At 45.2% G+C, this 18,443-nt stretch overlaps 14 non-coding genes across 14 annotated transcripts; all 14 read right to left on the bottom strand.

Moving 5' to 3' along the window:
* Positions 1–878: 878 nt before the first annotated feature.
* LOC141195169 (U2 spliceosomal RNA) lies at positions 879–1,069 on the bottom strand. Its single transcript, XR_012267773.1, has one exon. It is a non-coding gene; the product is annotated as a U2 spliceosomal RNA (small nuclear RNA).
* A 1,121-nt stretch (positions 1,070–2,190) lies between these two features.
* LOC141195158 (U2 spliceosomal RNA) lies at positions 2,191–2,381 on the bottom strand. Its single transcript, XR_012267762.1, has one exon. It is a non-coding gene; the product is annotated as a U2 spliceosomal RNA (small nuclear RNA).
* Positions 2,382–3,502: 1,121 nt separating this feature from the next.
* Positions 3,503–3,693, bottom strand: LOC141195147 (U2 spliceosomal RNA). The gene has a single exon (XR_012267751.1). It is a non-coding gene; the product is annotated as a U2 spliceosomal RNA (small nuclear RNA).
* A 1,119-nt stretch (positions 3,694–4,812) lies between these two features.
* On the bottom strand, positions 4,813–5,003 carry LOC141195135 (U2 spliceosomal RNA). The gene has a single exon (XR_012267740.1). It is a non-coding gene; the product is annotated as a U2 spliceosomal RNA (small nuclear RNA).
* Positions 5,004–6,126: 1,123 nt separating this feature from the next.
* LOC141195123 (U2 spliceosomal RNA) lies at positions 6,127–6,317 on the bottom strand. The gene has a single exon (XR_012267729.1). It is a non-coding gene; the product is annotated as a U2 spliceosomal RNA (small nuclear RNA).
* A 1,121-nt stretch (positions 6,318–7,438) lies between these two features.
* LOC141195110 (U2 spliceosomal RNA) lies at positions 7,439–7,629 on the bottom strand. The gene has a single exon (XR_012267717.1). It is a non-coding gene; the product is annotated as a U2 spliceosomal RNA (small nuclear RNA).
* Positions 7,630–8,750: 1,121 nt separating this feature from the next.
* LOC141195099 (U2 spliceosomal RNA) lies at positions 8,751–8,941 on the bottom strand. The gene has a single exon (XR_012267706.1). It is a non-coding gene; the product is annotated as a U2 spliceosomal RNA (small nuclear RNA).
* Positions 8,942–10,060: 1,119 nt separating this feature from the next.
* LOC141195922 (U2 spliceosomal RNA) lies at positions 10,061–10,251 on the bottom strand. The gene has a single exon (XR_012268493.1). It is a non-coding gene; the product is annotated as a U2 spliceosomal RNA (small nuclear RNA).
* Positions 10,252–11,371: 1,120 nt separating this feature from the next.
* Positions 11,372–11,562, bottom strand: LOC141195088 (U2 spliceosomal RNA). Its single transcript, XR_012267695.1, has one exon. It is a non-coding gene; the product is annotated as a U2 spliceosomal RNA (small nuclear RNA).
* A 1,119-nt stretch (positions 11,563–12,681) lies between these two features.
* Positions 12,682–12,872, bottom strand: LOC141195077 (U2 spliceosomal RNA). Its single transcript, XR_012267684.1, has one exon. It is a non-coding gene; the product is annotated as a U2 spliceosomal RNA (small nuclear RNA).
* A 1,121-nt stretch (positions 12,873–13,993) lies between these two features.
* Positions 13,994–14,184, bottom strand: LOC141195065 (U2 spliceosomal RNA). The gene has a single exon (XR_012267673.1). It is a non-coding gene; the product is annotated as a U2 spliceosomal RNA (small nuclear RNA).
* Positions 14,185–15,302: 1,118 nt separating this feature from the next.
* On the bottom strand, positions 15,303–15,493 carry LOC141195054 (U2 spliceosomal RNA). Its single transcript, XR_012267662.1, has one exon. It is a non-coding gene; the product is annotated as a U2 spliceosomal RNA (small nuclear RNA).
* Positions 15,494–16,611: 1,118 nt separating this feature from the next.
* Positions 16,612–16,802, bottom strand: LOC141195042 (U2 spliceosomal RNA). Its single transcript, XR_012267651.1, has one exon. It is a non-coding gene; the product is annotated as a U2 spliceosomal RNA (small nuclear RNA).
* A 1,125-nt stretch (positions 16,803–17,927) lies between these two features.
* Positions 17,928–18,118, bottom strand: LOC141195943 (U2 spliceosomal RNA). Its single transcript, XR_012268514.1, has one exon. It is a non-coding gene; the product is annotated as a U2 spliceosomal RNA (small nuclear RNA).
* Positions 18,119–18,443: the final 325 nt, after the last annotated feature.

Below are 18,443 nucleotides of genomic sequence, written 5' to 3'. Positions count from 1 at the left end.
GAGAACCAATTAAGGCGGGGGGGGGGGGTGGAACGAGCAGCTGTCTACCCTTAGCAGGAGGGTTGCTGATTAATTACCTCTCCTGCTGCTGCTGCTGCTGGCTGTCCAGCAGCAGACTGAAGGTGGCTGCTGCTGTGCTCAGGTATATAAAGGCTCAGAGCCTATTATGACACGCGCAGCCAGCGTTCCATTGCCACATTCCGTCTACTGCAGGCGGGATACCTGGATGGCTGAATGTCACTGAGAAGCTCACAGAGACCGCCATAAGCAACAGTTTAAAAGAATGCCACAGACTAATCAACCAAACTTTTTGGGTTGGTTTCTCTTTTATAGTCTGCAGGCATTAAATGAAAGAAGTCAGTGTTCCAGCAGAGGGAGACAACGTTTCAGAAAAGGCATTGTAGCAAACCAAAAAAGAAATTTTAAGCGCAGCAGAGTAACCAGCTCACATACCTGTTAGCTCAGGTGAGTTTAAAAGGCTGCTGTTGATAACAAGGGCATTTGCTAAATAGATGGTGTGTGTGCAACAATATACTGAAAGGTCAATTATATTGTGCAGCTTATCTCACCACCTGTAGTTATTTAGGTGAAAGCTCCAAAATGCTTGCCTAATATGTCTGTTTATCCAAAAGGAAGTATAGAGGGAGAGCTAGATAGATAGCATTGCATTACATTACATTACATGGCAATGCAATGCACAGTTGCTGAAGTTGAACCAAAATGAGCTTGTCATCTGGCTTCTGCAACTTTTAACATGAAAAATCCAATGAGGAGAAGAAAAGCAAAGCCAAAGAGTCCATCCCAAAATCCGACAAACAAGCAAAATGAACAAAAAGCATTGAATTCAATTCTTTCTGATTTTAGAAACTGCATTAAAGAAGGGGTGCACCGGTCCTGGAGATACTGCAATACCAGGTCAATGCGTGGAGTGGACAGAGCAAGCTCTTTTTCCATCTCCCTGTTCTAAAAATCCATTTAATATATGGTCCCCAGATAGGGGACGTATCAGATATTAAACTGATAAGAACAGATACTACACTTGATCTTAGCCAAAAGGCCGAGAAGCGATAACCAGAATTGGTTTCCGACTACGGTGCCACCCAAGGATTCTGAAAAGTCCATTTGTGGAGATGGCCACCTGGACTCCCGTTAAGAAGACATGCTGTCAACCTCTAGATCCCTCACATGCCTGCACTTTTCGGCTTGCTGCTGCTGCAATCCACGCGTTTTAGATCTGCATAACTCCACCTCTTTTAGCACAGTACCCTCAACCCCCGGCTGTTCCCACCCGCCTCAACACCGTTGGAAGGGAGGAGAACCAATTAAGGCGGGGGGGGGGGTGGAACGAGCAGCTGTCTACCCTTAGCAGGAGGGTTGCTGATTAATTACCTCTCCTGCTGCTGCTGCTGCTGGCTGTCCAGCAGCAGACTGAAGGTGGCTGCTGCTGTGCGCAGGTATATAAAGGCTCAGAGCCTATTATGACACGCGCAGCCAGCGTTCCATTGCCACATTCCGTCTACTGCAGGCGGGATACCTGGATGGCTGAATGTCACTGAGAAGCTCACAGAGACCGCCATAAGCAACAGTTTAAAAGAATGCCACAGACTAATCAACCAAACTTTTTGGGTTGGTTTCTCTTTTATAGTCTGCAGGCATTAAATGAAAGAAGTCAGTGTTCCAGCAGAGGGAGACAACGTTTCAGAAAAGGCATTGTAGCAAACCAAAAAAGAAATTTTAAGCGCAGCAGAGTAACCAGCTCACATACCTGTTAGCTCAGGTGAGTTTAAAAGGCTGCTGTTGATAACAAGGGCATTTGCTAAATAGATGGTGTGTGTGCAACAATATACTGAAAGGTCAATTATATTGTGCAGCTTATCTCACCACCTGTAGTTATTTAGGTGAAAGCTCCAAAATGCTTGCCTAATATGTCTGTTTATCCAAAAGGAAGTATAGAGGGAGAGCTAGATAGATAGCATTGCATTACATTACATTACATGGCAATGCAATGCACAGTTGCTGAAGTTGAACCAAAATGAGCTTGTCATCTGGCTTCTGCAACTTTTAACATGAAAAATCCAATGAGGAGAAGAAAAGCAAAGCCAAAGAGTCCATCCCAAAATCCGACAAACAAGCAAAATGAACAAAAAGCATTGAATTCAATTCTTTCTGATTTTAGAAACTGCATTAAAGAAGGGGTGCACCGGTCCTGGAGATACTGCAATACCAGGTCAATGCGTGGAGTGGACAGAGCAAGCTCTTTTTCCATCTCCCTGTTCTAAAAATCCATTTAATATATGGTCCCCAGATAGGGGACGTATCAGATATTAAACTGATAAGAACAGATACTACACTTGATCTTAGCCAAAAGGCCGAGAAGCGATAACCAGAATTGGTTTCCGACTACGGTGCCACCCAAGGATTCTGAAAAGTCCATTTGTGGAGATGGCCACCTGGACTCCCGTTAAGAAGACATGCTGTCAACCTCTAGATCCCTCACATGCCTGCACTTTTCGGCTTGCTGCTGCTGCAATCCACGCGTTTTAGATCTGCATAACTCCACCTCTTTTAGCACAGTACCCTCAACCCCCGGCTGTTCCCACCCGCCTCAACACCGTTGGAAGGGAGGAGAACCAATTAAGGCGGGGGGGGGGGTGGAACGAGCAGCTGTCTACCCTTAGCAGGAGGGTTGCTGATTAATTACCTCTCCTGCTGCTGCTGCTGCTGGCTGTCCAGCAGCAGACTGAAGGTGGCTGCTGCTGTGCGCAGGTATATAAAGGCTCAGAGCCTATTATGACACGCGCAGCCAGCGTTCCATTGCCACATTCCGTCTACTGCAGGCGGGATACCTGGATGGCTGAATGTCACTGAGAAGCTCACAGAGACCGCCATAAGCAACAGTTTAAAAGAATGCCACAGACTAATCAACCAAACTTTTTGGGTTGGTTTCTCTTTTATAGTCTGCAGGCATTAAATGAAAGAAGTCAGTGTTCCAGCAGAGGGAGACAACGTTTCAGAAAAGGCATTGTAGCAAACCAAAAAAGAAATTTTAAGCGCAGCAGAGTAACCAGCTCACATACCTGTTAGCTCAGGTGAGTTTAAAAGGCTGCTGTTGATAACAAGGGCATTTGCTAAATAGATGGTGTGTGTGCAACAATATACTGAAAGGTCAATTATATTGTGCAGCTTATCTCACCACCTGTAGTTATTTAGGTGAAAGCTCCAAAATGCTTGCCTAATATGTCTGTTTATCCAAAAGGAAGTATAGAGGGAGAGCTAGATAGATAGCATTGCATTACATTACATTACATGGCAATGCAATGCACAGTTGCTGAAGTTGAACCAAAATGAGCTTGTCATCTGGCTTCTGCAACTTTTAACATGAAAAATCCAATGAGGAGAAGAAAAGCAAAGCCAAAGAGTCCATCCCAAAATCCGACAAACAAGCAAAATGAACAAAAAGCATTGAATTCAATTCTTTCTGATTTTAGAAACTGCATTAAATAAGGGGTGCACCGGTCCTGGAGATACTGCAATACCAGGTCAATGCGTGGAGTGGACAGAGCAAGCTCTTTTTCCATCTCCCTGTTCTAAAAATCCATTTAATATATGGTCCCCAGATAGGGGACGTATCAGATATTAAACTGATAAGAACAGATACTACACTTGATCTTAGCCAAAAGGCCGAGAAGCGATAACCAGAATTGGTTTCCGACTACGGTGCCACCCAAGGATTCTGAAAAGTCCATTTGTGGAGATGGCCACCTGGACTCCCGTTAAGAAGACATGCTGTCAACCTCTAGATCCCTCACATGCCTGCACTTTTCGGCTTGCTGCTGCTGCAATCCACGCGTTTTAGATCTGCATAACTCCACCTCTTTTAGCACAGTACCCTCAACCCCCGGCTGTTCCCACCCGCCTCAACACCGTTGGAAGGGAGGAGAACCAATTAAGGCGGGGGGGGGTGGAACGAGCAGCTGTCTACCCTTAGCAGGAGGGTTGCTGATTAATTACCTCTCCTGCTGCTGCTGCTGCTGGCTGTCCAGCAGCAGACTGAAGGTGGCTGCTGCTGTGCGCAGGTATATAAAGGCTCAGAGCCTATTATGACACGCGCAGCCAGTGTTCCATTGCCACATTCCGTCTACTGCAGGCGGGATACCTGGATGGCTGAATGTCACTGAGAAGCTCACAGAGACCGCCATAAGCAACAGTTTAAAAGAATGCCACAGACTAATCAACCAAACTTTTTGGGTTGGTTTCTCTTTTATAGTCTGCAGGCATTAAATGAAAGAAGTCAGTGTTCCAGCAGAGGGAGACAACGTTTCAGAAAAGGCATTGTAGCAAACCAAAAAAGAAATTTTAAGCGCAGCAGAGTAACCAGCTCACATACCTGTTAGCTCAGGTGAGTTTAAAAGGCTGCTGTTGATAACAAGGGCATTTGCTAAATAGATGGTGTGTGTGCAACAATATACTGAAAGGTCAATTATATTGTGCAGCTTATCTCACCACCTGTAGTTATTTAGGTGAAAGCTCCAAAATGCTTGCCTAATATGTCTGTTTATCCAAAAGGAAGTATAGAGGGAGAGCTAGATAGATAGCATTGCATTACATTACATTACATGGCAATGCAATGCACAGTTGCTGAAGTTGAACCAAAATGAGCTTGTCATCTGGCTTCTGCAACTTTTAACATGAAAAATCCAATGAGGAGAAGAAAAGCAAAGCCAAAGAGTCCATCCCAAAATCCGACAAACAAGCAAAATGAACAAAAAGCATTGAATTCAATTCTTTCTGATTTTAGAAACTGCATTAAAGAAGGGGTGCACCGGTCCTGGAGATACTGCAATACCAGGTCAATGCGTGGAGTGGACAGAGCAAGCTCTTTTTCCATCTCCCTGTTCTAAAAATCCATTTAATATATGGTCCCCAGATAGGGGACGTATCAGATATTAAACTGATAAGAACAGATACTACACTTGATCTTAGCCAAAAGGCCGAGAAGCGATAACCAGAATTGGTTTCCGACTACGGTGCCACCCAAGGATTCTGAAAAGTCCATTTGTGGAGATGGCCACCTGGACTCCCGTTAAGAAGACATGCTGTCAACCTCTAGATCCCTCACATGCCTGCACTTTTCGGCTTGCTGCTGCTGCAATCCACGCGTTTTAGATCTGCATAACTCCACCTCTTTTAGCACAGTACCCTCAACCCCCGGCTGTTCCCACCCGCCTCAACACCGTTGGAAGGGAGGAGAACCAATTAAGGCGGGGGGGGGGGGGTGGAACGAGCAGCTGTCTACCCTTAGCAGGAGGGTTGCTGATTAATTACCTCTCCTGCTGCTGCTGCTGCTGGCTGTCCAGCAGCAGACTGAAGGTGGCTGCTGCTGTGCTCAGGTATATAAAGGCTCAGAGCCTATTATGACACGCGCAGCCAGCGTTCCATTGCCACATTCCGTCTACTGCAGGCGGGATACCTGGATGGCTGAATGTCACTGAGAAGCTCACAGAGACCGCCATAAGCAACAGTTTAAAAGAATGCCACAGACTAATCAACCAAACTTTTTGGGTTGGTTTCTCTTTTATAGTCTGCAGGCATTAAATGAAAGAAGTCAGTGTTCCAGCAGAGGGAGACAACGTTTCAGAAAAGGCATTGTAGCAAACCAAAAAAGAAATTTTAAGCGCAGCAGAGTAACCAGCTCACATACCTGTTAGCTCAGGTGAGTTTAAAAGGCTGCTGTTGATAACAAGGGCATTTGCTAAATAGATGGTGTGTGTGCAACAATATACTGAAAGGTCAATTATATTGTGCAGCTTATCTCACCACCTGTAGTTATTTAGGTGAAAGCTCCAAAATGCTTGCCTAATATGTCTGTTTATCCAAAAGGAAGTATAGAGGGAGAGCTAGATAGATAGCATTGCATTACATTACATTACATGGCAATGCAATGCACAGTTGCTGAAGTTGAACCAAAATGAGCTTGTCATCTGGCTTCTGCAACTTTTAACATGAAAAATCCAATGAGGAGAAGAAAAGCAAAGCCAAAGAGTCCATCCCAAAATCCGACAAACAAGCAAAATGAACAAAAAGCATTGAATTCAATTCTTTCTGATTTTAGAAACTGCATTAAAGAAGGGGTGCACCGGTCCTGGAGATACTGCAATACCAGGTCAATGCGTGGAGTGGACAGAGCAAGCTCTTTTTCCATCTCCCTGTTCTAAAAATCCATTTAATATATGGTCCCCAGATAGGGGACGTATCAGATATTAAACTGATAAGAACAGATACTACACTTGATCTTAGCCAAAAGGCCGAGAAGCGATAACCAGAATTGGTTTCCGACTACGGTGCCACCCAAGGATTCTGAAAAGTCCATTTGTGGAGATGGCCACCTGGACTCCCGTTAAGAAGACATGCTGTCAACCTCTAGATCCCTCACATGCCTGCACTTTTCGGCTTGCTGCTGCTGCAATCCACGCGTTTTAGATCTGCATAACTCCACCTCTTTTAGCACAGTACCCTCAACCCCCGGCTGTTCCCACCCGCCTCAACACCGTTGGAAGGGAGGAGAACCAATTAAGGCGGGGGGGGGGGTGGAACGAGCAGCTGTCTACCCTTAGCAGGAGGGTTGCTGATTAATTACCTCTCCTGCTGCTGCTGCTGCTGGCTGTCCAGCAGCAGACTGAAGGTGGCTGCTGCTGTGCGCAGGTATATAAAGGCTCAGAGCCTATTATGACACGCGCAGCCAGCGTTCCATTGCCACATTCCGTCTACTGCAGGCGGGATACCTGGATGGCTGAATGTCACTGAGAAGCTCACAGAGACCGCCATAAGCAACAGTTTAAAAGAATGCCACAGACTAATCAACCAAACTTTTTGGGTTGGTTTCTCTTTTATAGTCTGCAGGCATTAAATGAAAGAAGTCAGTGTTCCAGCAGAGGGAGACAACGTTTCAGAAAAGGCATTGTAGCAAACCAAAAAAGAAATTTTAAGCGCAGCAGAGTAACCAGCTCACATACCTGTTAGCTCAGGTGAGTTTAAAAGGCTGCTGTTGATAACAAGGGCATTTGCTAAATAGATGGTGTGTGTGCAACAATATACTGAAAGGTCAATTATATTGTGCAGCTTATCTCACCACCTGTAGTTATTTAGGTGAAAGCTCCAAAATGCTTGCCTAATATGTCTGTTTATCCAAAAGGAAGTATAGAGGGAGAGCTAGATAGATAGCATTGCATTACATTACATTACATGGCAATGCAATGCACAGTTGCTGAAGTTGAACCAAAATGAGCTTGTCATCTGGCTTCTGCAACTTTTAACATGAAAAATCCAATGAGGAGAAGAAAAGCAAAGCCAAAGAGTCCATCCCAAAATCCGACAAACAAGCAAAATGAACAAAAAGCATTGAATTCAATTCTTTCTGATTTTAGAAACTGCATTAAAGAAGGGGTGCACCGGTCCTGGAGATACTGCAATACCAGGTCAATGCGTGGAGTGGACAGAGCAAGCTCTTTTTCCATCTCCCTGTTCTAAAAATCCATTTAATATATGGTCCCCAGATAGGGGACGTATCAGATATTAAACTGATAAGAACAGATACTACACTTGATCTTAGCCAAAAGGCCGAGAAGCGATAACCAGAATTGGTTTCCGACTACGGTGCCACCCAAGGATTCTGAAAAGTCCATTTGTGGAGATGGCCACCTGGACTCCCGTTAAGAAGACATGCTGTCAACCTCTAGATCCCTCACATGCCTGCACTTTTCGGCTTGCTGCTGCTGCAATCCACGCGTTTTAGATCTGCATAACTCCACCTCTTTTAGCACAGTACCCTCAACCCCCGGCTGTTCCCACCCGCCTCAACACCGTTGGAAGGGAGGAGAACCAATTAAGGCGGGGGGGGGGGTGGAACGAGCAGCTGTCTACCCTTAGCAGGAGGGTTGCTGATTAATTACCTCTCCTGCTGCTGCTGCTGCTGGCTGTCCAGCAGCAGACTGAAGGTGGCTGCTGCTGTGCGCAGGTATATAAAGGCTCAGAGCCTATTATGACACGCGCAGCCAGCGTTCCATTGCCACATTCCGTCTACTGCAGGCGGGATACCTGGATGGCTGAATGTCACTGAGAAGCTCACAGAGACCGCCATAAGCAACAGTTTAAAAGAATGCCACAGACTAATCAACCAAACTTTTTGGGTTGGTTTCTCTTTTATAGTCTGCAGGCATTAAATGAAAGAAGTCAGTGTTCCAGCAGAGGGAGACAACGTTTCAGAAAAGGCATTGTAGCAAACCAAAAAAGAAATTTTAAGCGCAGCAGAGTAACCAGCTCACATACCTGTTAGCTCAGGTGAGTTTAAAAGGCTGCTGTTGATAACAAGGGCATTTGCTAAATAGATGGTGTGTGTGCAACAATATACTGAAAGGTCAATTATATTGTGCAGCTTATCTCACCACCTGTAGTTATTTAGGTGAAAGCTCCAAAATGCTTGCCTAATATGTCTGTTTATCCAAAAGGAAGTATAGAGGGAGAGCTAGATAGATAGCATTGCATTACATTACATTACATGGCAATGCAATGCACAGTTGCTGAAGTTGAACCAAAATGAGCTTGTCATCTGGCTTCTGCAACTTTTAACATGAAAAATCCAATGAGGAGAAGAAAAGCAAAGCCAAAGAGTCCATCCCAAAATCCGACAAACAAGCAAAATGAACAAAAAGCATTGAATTCAATTCTTTCTGATTTTAGAAACTGCATTAAATAAGGGGTGCACCGGTCCTGGAGATACTGCAATACCAGGTCAATGCGTGGAGTGGACAGAGCAAGCTCTTTTTCCATCTCCCTGTTCTAAAAATCCATTTAATATATGGTCCCCAGATAGGGGACGTATCAGATATTAAACTGATAAGAACAGATACTACACTTGATCTTAGCCAAAAGGCCGAGAAGCGATAACCAGAATTGGTTTCCGACTACGGTGCCACCCAAGGATTCTGAAAAGTCCATTTGTGGAGATGGCCACCTGGACTCCCGTTAAGAAGACATGCTGTCAACCTCTAGATCCCTCACATGCCTGCACTTTTCGGCTTGCTGCTGCTGCAATCCACGCGTTTTAGATCTGCATAACTCCACCTCTTTTAGCACAGTACCCTCAACCCCCGGCTGTTCCCACCCGCCTCAACACCGTTGGAAGGGAGGAGAACCAATTAAGGCGGGGGGGGGTGGAACGAGCAGCTGTCTACCCTTAGCAGGAGGGTTGCTGATTAATTACCTCTCCTGCTGCTGCTGCTGCTGGCTGTCCAGCAGCAGACTGAAGGTGGCTGCTGCTGTGCGCAGGTATATAAAGGCTCAGAGCCTATTATGACACGCGCAGCCAGTGTTCCATTGCCACATTCCGTCTACTGCAGGCGGGATACCTGGATGGCTGAATGTCACTGAGAAGCTCACAGAGACCGCCATAAGCAACAGTTTAAAAGAATGCCACAGACTAATCAACCAAACTTTTTGGGTTGGTTTCTCTTTTATAGTCTGCAGGCATTAAATGAAAGAAGTCAGTGTTCCAGCAGAGGGAGACAACGTTTCAGAAAAGGCATTGTAGCAAACCAAAAAAGAAATTTTAAGCGCAGCAGAGTAACCAGCTCACATACCTGTTAGCTCAGGTGAGTTTAAAAGGCTGCTGTTGATAACAAGGGCATTTGCTAAATAGATGGTGTGTGTGCAACAATATACTGAAAGGTCAATTATATTGTGCAGCTTATCTCACCACCTGTAGTTATTTAGGTGAAAGCTCCAAAATGCTTGCCTAATATGTCTGTTTATCCAAAAGGAAGTATAGAGGGAGAGCTAGATAGATAGCATTGCATTACATTACATTACATGGCAATGCAATGCACAGTTGCTGAAGTTGAACCAAAATGAGCTTGTCATCTGGCTTCTGCAACTTTTAACATGAAAAATCCAATGAGGAGAAGAAAAGCAAAGCCAAAGAGTCCATCCCAAAATCCGACAAACAAGCAAAATGAACAAAAAGCATTGAATTCAATTCTTTCTGATTTTAGAAACTGCATTAAAGAAGGGGTGCACCGGTCCTGGAGATACTGCAATACCAGGTCAATGCGTGGAGTGGACAGAGCAAGCTCTTTTTCCATCTCCCTGTTCTAAAAATCCATTTATTATATGGTCCCCAGATAGGGGACGTATCAGATATTAAACTGATAAGAACAGATACTACACTTGATCTTAGCCAAAAGGCCGAGAAGCGATAACCAGAATTGGTTTCCGACTACGGTGCCACCCAAGGATTCTGAAAAGTCCATTTGTGGAGATGGCCACCTGGACTCCCGTTAAGAAGACATGCTGTCAACCTCTAGATCCCTCACATGCCTGCACTTTTCGGCTTGCTGCTGCTGCAATCCACGCGTTTTAGATCTGCATAACTCCACCTCTTTTAGCACAGTACCCTCAACCCCCGGCTGTTCCCACCCGCCTCAACACCGTTGGAAGGGAGGAGAACCAATTAAGGCGGGGGGGGGGTGGAACGAGCAGCTGTCTACCCTTAGCAGGAGGGTTGCTGATTAATTACCTCTCCTGCTGCTGCTGCTGCTGGCTGTCCAGCAGCAGACTGAAGGTGGCTGCTGCTGTGCGCAGGTATATAAAGGCTCAGAGCCTATTATGACACGCGCAGCCAGCGTTCCATTGCCACATTCCGTCTACTGCAGGCGGGATACCTGGATGGCTGAATGTCACTGAGAAGCTCACAGAGACCGCCATAAGCAACAGTTTAAAAGAATGCCACAGACTAATCAACCAAACTTTTTGGGTTGGTTTCTCTTTTATAGTCTGCAGGCATTAAATGAAAGAAGTCAGTGTTCCAGCAGAGGGAGACAACGTTTCAGAAAAGGCATTGTAGCAAACCAAAAAAGAAATTTTAAGCGCAGCAGAGTAACCAGCTCACATACCTGTTAGCTCAGGTGAGTTTAAAAGGCTGCTGTTGATAACAAGGGCATTTGCTAAATAGATGGTGTGTGTGCAACAATATACTGAAAGGTCAATTATATTGTGCAGCTTATCTCACCACCTGTAGTTATTTAGGTGAAAGCTCCAAAATGCTTGCCTAATATGTCTGTTTATCCAAAAGGAAGTATAGAGGGAGAGCTAGATAGATAGCATTGCATTACATTACATTACATGGCAATGCAATGCACAGTTGCTGAAGTTGAACCAAAATGAGCTTGTCATCTGGCTTCTGCAACTTTTAACATGAAAAATCCAATGAGGAGAAGAAAAGCAAAGCCAAAGAGTCCATCCCAAAATCCGACAAACAAGCAAAATGAACAAAAAGCATTGAATTCAATTCTTTCTGATTTTAGAAACTGCATTAAAGAAGGGGTGCACCGGTCCTGGAGATACTGCAATACCAGGTCAATGCGTGGAGTGGACAGAGCAAGCTCTTTTTCCATCTCCCTGTTCTAAAAATCCATTTAATATATGGTCCCCAGATAGGGGACGTATCAGATATTAAACTGATAAGAACAGATACTACACTTGATCTTAGCCAAAAGGCCGAGAAGCGATAACCAGAATTGGTTTCCGACTACGGTGCCACCCAAGGATTCTGAAAAGTCCATTTGTGGAGATGGCCACCTGGACTCCCGTTAAGAAGACATGCTGTCAACCTCTAGATCCCTCACATGCCTGCACTTTTCGGCTTGCTGCTGCTGCAATCCACGCGTTTTAGATCTGCATAACTCCACCTCTTTTAGCACAGTACCCTCAACCCCCGGCTGTTCCCACCCGCCTCAACACCGTTGGAAGGGAGGAGAACCAATTAAGGCGGGGGGGGGTGGAACGAGCAGCTGTCTACCCTTAGCAGGAGGGTTGCTGATTAATTACCTCTCCTGCTGCTGCTGCTGCTGGCTGTCCAGCAGCAGACTGAAGGTGGCTGCTGCTGTGCGCAGGTATATAAAGGCTCAGAGCCTATTATGACACGCGCAGCCAGCGTTCCATTGCCACATTCCGTCTACTGCAGGCGGGATACCTGGATGGCTGAATGTCACTGAGAAGCTCACAGAGACCGCCATAAGCAACAGTTTAAAAGAATGCCACAGACTAATCAACCAAACTTTTTGGGTTGGTTTCTCTTTTATAGTCTGCAGGCATTAAATGAAAGAAGTCAGTGTTCCAGCAGAGGGAGACAACGTTTCAGAAAAGGCATTGTAGCAAACCAAAAAAGAAATTTTAAGCGCAGCAGAGTAACCAGCTCACATACCTGTTAGCTCAGGTGAGTTTAAAAGGCTGCTGTTGATAACAAGGGCATTTGCTAAATAGATGGTGTGTGTGCAACAATATACTGAAAGGTCAATTATATTGTGCAGCTTATCTCACCACCTGTAGTTATTTAGGTGAAAGCTCCAAAATGCTTGCCTAATATGTCTGTTTATCCAAAAGGAAGTATAGAGGGAGAGCTAGATAGATAGCATTGCATTACATTACATTACATGGCAATGCAATGCACAGTTGCTGAAGTTGAACCAAAATGAGCTTGTCATCTGGCTTCTGCAACTTTTAACATGAAAAATCCAATGAGGAGAAGAAAAGCAAAGCCAAAGAGTCCATCCCAAAATCCGACAAACAAGCAAAATGAACAAAAAGCATTGAATTCAATTCTTTCTGATTTTAGAAACTGCATTAAAGAAGGGGTGCACCGGTCCTGGAGATACTGCAATACCAGGTCAATGCGTGGAGTGGACAGAGCAAGCTCTTTTTCCATCTCCCTGTTCTAAAAATCCATTTAATATATGGTCCCCAGATAGGGGACGTATCAGATATTAAACTGATAAGAACAGATACTACACTTGATCTTAGCCAAAAGGCCGAGAAGCGATAACCAGAATTGGTTTCCGACTACGGTGCCACCCAAGGATTCTGAAAAGTCCATTTGTGGAGATGGCCACCTGGACTCCCGTTAAGAAGACATGCTGTCAACCTCTAGATCCCTCACATGCCTGCACTTTTCGGCTTGCTGCTGCTGCAATCCACGCGTTTTAGATCTGCATAACTCCACCTCTTTTAGCACAGTACCCTCAACCCCCGGCTGTTTCCACCCGCCTCAACACCTTTGGAAGGGAGGAGAACCAATTAAGGCGGGGGGGGGGGTGGAACGAGCAGCTGTCTACCCTTAGCAGGAGGGTTGCTGATTAATTACCTCTCCTGCTGCTGCTGCTGCTGGCTGTCCAGCAGCAGACTGAAGGTGGCTGCTGCTGTGCGCAGGTATATAAAGGCTCAGAGCCTATTATGACACGCGCAGCCAGCGTTCCATTGCCACATTCCGTCTACTGCAGGCGGGATACCTGGATGGCTGAATGTCACTGAGAAGCTCACAGAGACCGCCATAAGCAACAGTTTAAAAGAATGCCACAGACTAATCAACCAAACTTTTTGGGTTGGTTTCTCTTTTATAGTCTGCAGGCATTAAATGAAAGAAGTCAGTGTTCCAGCAGAGGGAGACAACGTTTCAGAAAAGGCATTGTAGCAAACCAAAAAAGAAATTTTAAGCGCAGCAGAGTAACCAGCTCACATACCTGTTAGCTCAGGTGAGTTTAAAAGGCTGCTGTTGATAACAAGGGCATTTGCTAAATAGATGGTGTGTGTGCAACAATATACTGAAAGGTCAATTATATTGTGCAGCTTATCTCACCACCTGTAGTTATTTAGGTGAAAGCTCCAAAATGCTTGCCTAATATGTCTGTTTATCCAAAAGGAAGTATAGAGGGAGAGCTAGATAGATAGCATTGCATTACATTACATTACATGGCAATGCAATGCACAGTTGCTGAAGTTGAACCAAAATGAGCTTGTCATCTGGCTTCTGCAACTTTTAACATGAAAAATCCAATGAGGAGAAGAAAAGCAAAGCCAAAGAGTCCATCCCAAAATCCGACAAACAAGCAAAATGAACAAAAAGCATTGAATTCAATTCTTTCTGATTTTAGAAACTGCATTAAAGAAGGGGTGCACCGGTCCTGGAGATACTGCAATACCAGGTCAATGCGTGGAGTGGACAGAGCAAGCTCTTTTTCCATCTCCCTGTTCTAAAAATCCATTTAATATATGGTCCCCAGATAGGGGACGTATCAGATATTAAACTGATAAGAACAGATACTACACTTGATCTTAGCCAAAAGGCCGAGAAGCGATAACCAGAATTGGTTTCCGACTACGGTGCCACCCAAGGATTCTGAAAAGTCCATTTGTGGAGATGGCCACCTGGACTCCCGTTAAGAAGACATGCTGTCAACCTCTAGATCCCTCACATGCCTGCACTTTTCGGCTTGCTGCTGCTGCAATCCACGCGTTTTAGATCTGCATAACTCCACCTCTTTTAGCACAGTACCCTCAACCCCCGGCTGTTCCCACCCGCCTCAACACCGTTGGAAGGGAGGAGAACCAATTAAGGCGGGGGGGGTGGAACGAGCAGCTGTCTACCCTTAGCAGGAGGGTTGCTGATTAATTACCTCTCCTGCTGCTGCTGCTGCTGGCTGTCCAGCAGCAGACTGAAGGTGGCTGCTGCTGTGCGCAGGTATATAAAGGCTCAGAGCCTATTATGACACACGCAGCCAGCGTTCCATTGCCACATTCCGTCTACTGCAGGCGGGATACCTGGATGGCTGAATGTCACTGAGAAGCTCACAGAGACCGCCATAAGCAACAGTTTAAAAGAATGCCACAGACTAATCAACCAAACTTTTTGGGTTGGTTTCTCTTTTATAGTCTGCAGGCATTAAATGAAAGAAGTCAGTGTTCCAGCAGAGGGAGACAACGTTTCAGAAAAGGCATTGTAGCAAACCAAAAAAGAAATTTTAAGCGCAGCAGAGTAACCAGCTCACATACCTGTTAGCTCAGGTGAGTTTAAAAGGCTGCTGTTGATAACAAGGGCATTTGCTAAATAGATGGTGTGTGTGCAACAATATACTGAAAGGTCAATTATATTGTGCAGCTTATCTCACCACCTGTAGTTATTTAGGTGAAAGCTCCAAAATGCTTGCCTAATATGTCTGTTTATCCAAAAGGAAGTATAGAGGGAGAGCTAGATAGATAGCATTGCATTACATTACATTACATGGCAATGCAATGCACAGTTGCTGAAGTTGAACCAAAATGAGCTTGTCATCTGGCTTCTGCAACTTTTAACATGAAAAATCCAATGAGGAGAAGAAAAGCAAAGCCAAAGAGTCCATCCCAAAATCCGACAAACAAGCAAAATGAACAAAAAGCATTGAATTCAATTCTTTCTGATTTTAGAAACTGCATTAAAGAAGGGGTGCACCGGTCCTGGAGATACTGCAATACCAGGTCAATGCGTGGAGTGGACAGAGCAAGCTCTTTTTCCATCTCCCTGTTCTAAAAATCCATTTAATATATGGTCCCCAGATAGGGGACGTATCAGATATTAAACTGATAAGAACAGATACTACACTTGATCTTAGCCAAAAGGCCGAGAAGCGATAACCAGAATTGGTTTCCGACTACGGTGCCACCCAAGGATTCTGAAAAGTCCATTTGTGGAGATGGCCACCTGGACTCCCGTTAAGAAGACATGCTGTCAACCTCTGGATCCCTCACATGCCTGCACTTTTCGGCTTGCTGCTGCTGCAATCCACGCGTTTTAGATCTGCATAACTCCACTCTTTTAGCACAGTACCCTCAACCCCCGGCTGTTCCCACCCGCCTCAACACCGTTGGAAGGGAGGAGAACCAATTAAGGCGGGGGGGGGTGGAACGAGCAGCTGTCTACCCTTAGCAGGACGGTTGCTGATTAATTACCTCTCCTGCTGCTGCTGCTGCTGGCTGTCCAGCAGCAGACTGAAGGTGGCTGCTGCTGTGCGCAGGTATATAAAGGCTCAGAGCCTATTATGACACGCGCAGCCAGCGTTCCATTGCCACATTCCGTCTACTGCAGGCGGGATACCTGGATGGCTGAATGTCACTGAGAAGCTCACAGAGACCGCCATAAGCAACAGTTTAAAAGAATGCCACAGACTAATCAACCAAACTTTTTGGGTTGGTTTCTCTTTTATAGTCTGCAGGCATTAAATGAAAGAAGTCAGTGTTCCAGCAGAGGGAGACAACGTTTCAGAAAAGGCATTGTAGCAAACCAAAAAAGAAATTTTAAGCGCAGCAGAGTAACCAGCTCACATACCTGTTAGCTCAGGTGAGTTTAAAAGGCTGCTGTTGATAACAAGGGCATTTGCTAAATAGATGGTGTGTGTGCAACAATATACTGAAAGGTCAATTATATTGTGCAGCTTATCTCACCACCTGTAGTTATTTAGGTGAAAGCTCCAAAATGCTTGCCTAATATGTCTGTTTATCCAAAAGGAAGTATAGAGGGAGAGCTAGATAGATAGCATTGCATTACATTACATTACATGGCAATGCAATGCACAGTTGCTGAAGTTGAACCAAAATGAGCTTGTCATCTGGCTTCTGCAACTTTTAACATGAAAAATCCAATGAGGAGAAGAAAAGCAAAGCCAAAGAGTCCATCCCAAAATCCGACAAACAAGCAAAATGAACAAAAAGCATTGAATTCAATTCTTTCTGATTTTAGAAACTGCATTAAAGAAGGGGTGCACCGGTCCTGGAGATACTGCAATACCAGGTCAATGCGTGGAGTGGACAGAGCAAGCTCTTTTTCCATCTCCCTGTTCTAAAAATCCATTTAATATATGGTCCCCAGATAGGGGACGTATCAGATATTAAACTGATAAGAACAGATACTACACTTGATCTTAGCCAAAAGGCCGAGAAGCGATAACCAGAATTGGTTTCCGACTACGGTGCCACCCAAGGATTCTGAAAAGTCCATTTGTGGAGATGGCCACCTGGACTCCCGTTAAGAAGACATGCTGTCAACCTCTAGATCCCTCACATGCCTGCACTTTTCGGCTTGCTGCTGCTGCAATCCACGCGTTTTAGATCTGCATAACTCCACCTCTTTTAGCACAGTACCCTCAACCCCCGGCTGTTCCCACCCGCCTCAACACCGTTGGAAGGGAGGAGAACCAATTAAGGCGGGGGTGGGAGGGGGTGGAACGAGCAGCTGTCTACCCTTAGCAGGAGGGTTGCTGATTAATTACCTCTCCTGCTGCTGCTGCTGCTGGCTGTCCAGCAGCAGACTGAAGGTGGCTGCTGCTGTGCGCAGGTATATAAAGGCTCAGAGCCTATTATGACACGCGCAGCCAGCGTTCCATTGCCACATTCCGTCTTCTGCAGGCGGGATTCCTGGATGGCTGAATGTCACTGAGAAGCTCACAGAGACCGCCATAAGCAACAGTTTAAAAGAATGCCACAGACTAATCAACCAAACTTTTTGGGTTGGTTTCTCTTTTATAGTCTGCAGGTATTAAGTGAAAGAAGTCAGTGTTCCAGCAGAGGGAGACAACGTTTCAGAAAAGGCATTGTAGCAAACCAAAAAAGAAATTTTAAGCGCAGCAGAGTAACCAGCTCACATACCTGTTAGCTCAGGTGAGTTTAAAAGGCTGCTGTTGATAACAAGGGCATTTGCTAAATAGATGGTGTGTGTGCAACAATATACTGAAAGGTCAATTATATTGTGCAGCTTATCTCACCACCTGTAGTTATTTAGGTGAAAGCTCCAAAATGCTTGCCTAATATGTCTGTTTATCCAAAAGGAAGTATAGAGGGAGAGCTAGATAGATAGCATTGCATTACATTACATTACATGGCAATGCAATGCACAGTTGCTGAAGTTGAACCAAAATGAGCTTGTCATCTGGCTTCTGCAACTTTTAACATGAAAAATCCAATGAGGAGAAGAAAAGCAAAGCCAAAGAGTCCATCCCAAAATCCGACAAACAAGCAAAATGAACAAAAAGCATTGAATTCAATTCTTTCTGATTTTAGAAACTGCATTAAAGAAGGGGTGCACCGGTCCTGGAGATACTGCCATACCAGGTCAATGCGTGGAGTGGACAGAGCAAGCTCTTTTTCCATCTCCCTGTTCTAAAAATCCATTTAATATATGGTCCCCAGATAGGGGACGTATCAGATATTAAACTGATAAGAACAGATACTACACTTGATCTTAGCCAAAAGGCCGAGAAGCGATAACCAGAATTGGTTTCCGACTACGGTGCCACCCAAGGATTCTGAAAAGTCCATTTGTGGAGATGGCCACCTGGACTCCCGTTAAGAAGACATGCTGTCAACCTCTAGATCCCTCACATGCCTGCACTTTTCGGCTTGCTGCTGCTGCAATCCACGCGTTTTAGATCTGCATAACTCCACCTCTTTTAGCACAGTACCCTCAACCCCCGGCTGTTCCCACCCGCCTCAACACCGTTGGAAGGGAGGAGAACCAATTAAGGCGGGGGGGGGGGGGGTGGAACGAGCAGCTGTCTACCCTTAGCAGGAGGGTTGCTGATTAATTACCT

This window comes from Phyllobates terribilis, unplaced genomic scaffold (genome assembly GCF_046119375.1).
Source record: "Phyllobates terribilis strain yellow unplaced genomic scaffold, ASM4611937v1 Scaffold_74__1_contigs__length_7073193, whole genome shotgun sequence".
In the NCBI taxonomy this organism is placed as follows: domain Eukaryota; kingdom Metazoa; phylum Chordata; class Amphibia; order Anura; family Dendrobatidae; genus Phyllobates; species Phyllobates terribilis.
The sequence above is the reverse complement of the archived record's forward strand: the minus strand, read 5'-3'. Positions and strand labels throughout refer to the sequence as shown.